Genomic DNA, 4811 nt, shown 5'->3' with positions numbered 1-4811 from the left:
TCTCAGCCCAGCATGGATTTGCAGTGGTTGGATTTGAAGCTGCAGCTACAGCTGACAGTTAGTGGTAAAACTGGAGCCAGCTCCACTCCAGTCAGGTTGTGTCCCAGAAGCTGACTGGCCTTGGAAGGTGCTAATGCTGCAGCCGAAATTTCATGGCAGAAACAGATTATGTTTGTGGTCTGGTCAGACCCTGAGCTAAGCGTGCTCCTGGTCGAGGCACTCTTAGTGGAAACAATGGAAATTTGGTGGAAACAATGCCTAGGCAAAGCCACCGGATTTATTGATCCTACCTCCTCCAGAACAAGGCAGAGTCTCCCAACCCCTCTAACTATGAATTCTTGGCTTACACAAAATACTTCTGCTACAGGAATGGCTCCTTCATGCTGGGCTGCGGCCCGGTCCCACTGCAGACAGAGCCAGAGGCAATGCAAAGGCCGAGGCCAAACTTTGGCCAAATGAGGCCAAATGGGAGGTGCCGCAGTGCCTGGCCGCGCATACACAGTTGGAGGTTCCTCTCCGCTCACTTCCCATACTCCGTGGTACCATCAAGCACTACCTCCTGGGGCCTGACAGTTTGTTTCCGGATTATTTGGTGGTAGTTGTTGTTGGCAACGAAAAGAGGAAAATGTTTATTTTTCCTAAGCAACGTGGAACATGAAACATTATGGACTGCAATGTTTATGCCCACAGACAGAATGAGAAGACCCAGGCTCCGATGTAACAAGAGAAAGCAAATGAATAAACACTGCAGGACTACTTTTATTATCAGACACTTTAATTACGTGACAGTTTGTGAGTCTAGTCCATCAACAACACCACAACCAAGCTGCTGGTGTCATCCAAGCAACAGTTTGCCAGAAACAGGAGTACTCACAAAGCAAACAAGCCCCAGGATGCTGGGATAGCAAAAGGTTTCAAGAGCCCTTAATCTGATGACCTAGAAATCCCCTTGAAACCAAGAAACTGCTCTAGGATGCAGCACACTCCAGGCACAGGAGGAAGGGGGTTGAGATGTTTTGTTCATTGTGCAATTACATCCAAGCTAAGGTGAGCAATGAGCTCTCGGTGCCCAGCCCAAGGAACAGCCAGGACATCTCCCACTGGGTACGGCCACCTGGCATAGAGCAGCCCTCTCCAGAGCTATGGCGGGATGGTCTACCCTCAGGGAGCGTATGCTGCTCAGATGTGCAGGCTGGGATCTCCAAACCTACAAGACAAGCACTGTCCCCCCGCCCAATCTCCTAGAGATGTCACCCTGGGGGAGGTTTCCCCCACCGCTAATTTTCACAGAGCCACTTTTGTGAGATGGTGATGTCTCTCTCCTCCCCAAATCCCACTAAGAGGAGGAGGTCTGGTCACCTGTCTGTCCTTGCGGGTCTCATCTGCACCAGGATCTCAGTGAACCTCTAAAAACATGTCTGTGGCCCTCAGCGAACCCCTGAAGTGCTCTGCTTTTCATTTTGCTGGACAGCTATGTGCAGACTCAGCAGTGCTTCCATTCACGTTACAGGCTGAGCCATCCCCAGTGTAAGAATATCCAGGAACCCTTCATTTACCTGTCTGTGTATTTGGGATTAGTAGGAAAGAATTGACAGCGTCTCCGGTGTGAAAAGTCTCTGCAGGACAATTTTTCCACGGAAGATCCTTTTTTAAACAAGACCTACACAGTGCACCCTTCCTCTGCTGGGCCCCCCAAGTTATGGTGCCAGGGCAGGATACGCATGGGGGAAGCAAGTAAAGTGCAGCGTGAGCTGGAGTGGGGGATCCTCCCCAAAGTGCTTCTCTCATCCCTGCTCTCTTCTCCCTCCCCAGTCTGCTTTGCCAGCTGCACACCCCAAGTCTTGCCACACCGCAGGGTGTGCGTGTGTTGCATGTGAAAGCACAAACACAACAAACCCGCTGGAGAATAACTGCTTACATGTGTCTTGAGTCTCTCCCAGAGCAGAGGATAAACATGCCTAAAATTACCCCAACACTCACTAAAGTATTTAAATAGCCAAACCAAACAGTGCAAATCAAACCCTTCCTGCGGGAGCTGCCTGAGCCCTGAGCGAGGCAGGCGGCCTCCCCAGCTCCTGGGCTGTGTGGAAGGCAGCACCGTGCTTCCAGGGGGGAACCTGCTGGGTTCAGGGCGAGAGCTGCAGGATACAGCTCCTGAGGGATTACGCTGGCAGCTGGGAGGGTGCCCATCACTTCTCCACGGAGAGATAGTTTCCCAGCAAATGGAGTGACTTTGATTTCTCAGGGGAGCTGAAAGCAATGCAGGAATTCAGTGTCTGCGTGTTCACTGCCCTGAGGACTGCAGATCTTTTGTTCTCAAGTTTTACAGTGGACACCAGACACAGCCTGTATTCTGCTCTCAGTTTTCTCTTTCTTTAGGTGCTAATGTAAAAGTGAAGGAGATCTACAGGGTTTGCTACAAAGAACGCAGCTCCTTCTGCAACTTGCCATGTGTAGCCTGCCTTTAAAATGAATCTGAGCCCTTGATTCCCTCCCCTCTCAGTATTGCTGTTGTGAGTTGTTACTGGAGGACCGAATAGTCATGGTGCAGCATCCTGCTGCGCCAGGTGCTGCCTGGCGTGGTCCTTGCCCACCCCATCTACTAGCACAGCTCGAGGAAGTCACCATCGTCTGTCTTGTAGGAGTGTGAGTCTCTTTTCCCAGCTCAGCCCCTCGGCTCCTTTCTCATTCGTCACCCGACAGCAAAAGGTGCCCAGACAGGAAATCAGCTGCTGTTAGACATAGGGAAACATCTCTTTGTGCAGAGAGACCAGACTAAAAGTAGCCGGAGAAGTGAACATGTGATGGCATGGCAGAGCTCTCGCGTAAGAGAGGGTAGAGAAGGGATGAGGCCAGAAACTCATGCATGGGCTCATGTCACTGTCAGCCCAGCAATCCCACTTCAGCCGTTCCATGCTGACATGCGTACCCCAGCCAGAAGAGGAATGGGGTGCACTACGGTCAACTTACTTACATCATATATGAGAGCAAACACCGTGATGCTGGCTTTACCTCAGAGGCGCTAGAATGACCTTCAGAAGCCTTGACAGCAGATAAGGAACCCAAAAGGGCAGCTATGTGGGATGAGAGAACTGCTATTTGAAAGGATGGGAAATCATCTGCCCATTTCCAACCCCAAATCAATGCAGCCACCATCTCTGCAGAGACTGAGTGAAATACATTGATTTGAAATCCCGAGCTCCACATGGCTGGTCAAACACACAAGCACAAAACGTTCCTGAACAAAACATACCTGTAGAAGCATCACCTGGAGTTACTCCAGCCAAGAGGAAAGTATTAGCACTCACGATGCAGAGCATTAGCCTGGGATGAAGAAGAAACCATCTCTGGGTAGCAGACTACTGACTGGGGGGACCTTCTTCACAAGTGTGGTGGTGGATTAGGTGGACCAGGAGCCTGGGCAGACCTGGACCCCTGCATTAACTCTGTGCTCGTCCAGCAGTTTGGTGTATTCCCCCTGTTCAAGGGGTACTGGCCAAGGCAGATGAACCCCAGCAACCTCTGCAGTCAGTCAGCAGCTGCAAGCACCGGCAGGAGATGAACAGTGCATGTCGCAGCTGGACTGGACCCAAGTTCAGATGGTGTGAAACACAGGCTGGCTCTCCCTTCCCCGGGGATCCCTCACAGGTCCTTGCTGGCAGCAAGACCGGGACCAGAGGCTGTGCAGGTCCCTCCAGGAGCGGCAGCTTCTCAGCTTGAGGCACACGGCACACGGCAGAGCGTGAGGGCACACGGCAGAGCGTGAGGCACACGGCAGCCCAACCAACATCCCCGCAGGAACCAGTGGTCTCCAGCTTTACGTGAGTCCCTCCCAGCCCACCACTTGCTGCGTTCAGATGGGGATGAAATCTGCGGAGTGGTGTCATAACCGGGGTGCAGAGTGCCACCGCCCAAGTGCTTGGCCTCACCTTCCTCAGAGGCAGAGTGGAGCCAAGCGCAGTGACATTTTGTTTGGAATAATACAAGCACTTTGGGGGCCAAGGCTGCTCTGTGCCAAGTCCCAGCCCACAGCATATTTAGCAGCCAAGTTAGAAAGTACTCAGATGACAGAGCTGATAATAAAACCATCGACAGAACCTGAACTAATCCCCTTGGGCTGCTACTGGGCATTTGCTCTGTCATTATTTTATGGCACACTAGCGAAGCGCATGTATATAATAACCCAATTACGCACGCACACATTCCCAGCACAAGGAGCTCTCTGTCTTCTCCCGTCCCCCGAATCTCTTGCACGCCGCTGCTCTTCTCTGGCAGCGTCCGTCCCTGCTGCTCGCAGCTCCATCCCAGGTGCTGGGATCTGGCAGGCATGTGCAGGAAGAAAGAGCCCTGCTGCTCCCCTCCTGCCTGCGCGTTTGATTCATCCCTTTAGTCTCGTCTCCCCGTAACGCTTCTCGGAACTGCCAGCACAGCATGCGGGGGGTGTTATTAGCAGGCAGCGAGTGCTCTGCTGCCTTTAAAGGAAGGGGGGATCCCCTGTCCTCTCGGTAAACGCTCCTTGCCCCGGTCCCTGTTTTTTTCCCTTGCTCGCTCCGCAGAAGGGAGCACGCCCGTGAAAACTCCCCTAACATGCCAAGAGGAGCCCGCGGAGCGGGGGTGCCCGGGCCGGGGACACGGCCGCGGCATCGCCGGGGCAGGGGCAGCCGTCCCCTGGCCGGTCACTCCCGGCGGCGCATCGCTGCCCGTGCCGGCATCCCGAGGGCGGCTTGGGGGGGATGGAGTGGGGGCGGCTCATCCCGCTCAGCGGAGGGTCTGCCGGGGAGATGCTCCCCTCGGGGCTGCACCGGAGAGCC

This window comes from Aptenodytes forsteri, unplaced genomic scaffold (genome assembly GCF_000699145.1).
Source record: "Aptenodytes forsteri isolate BGI_AS27 unplaced genomic scaffold, ASM69914v1 Scaffold323, whole genome shotgun sequence".
NCBI classification, from domain to species: domain Eukaryota; kingdom Metazoa; phylum Chordata; class Aves; order Sphenisciformes; family Spheniscidae; genus Aptenodytes; species Aptenodytes forsteri.
This window is presented reverse-complemented; position numbering follows the sequence as displayed.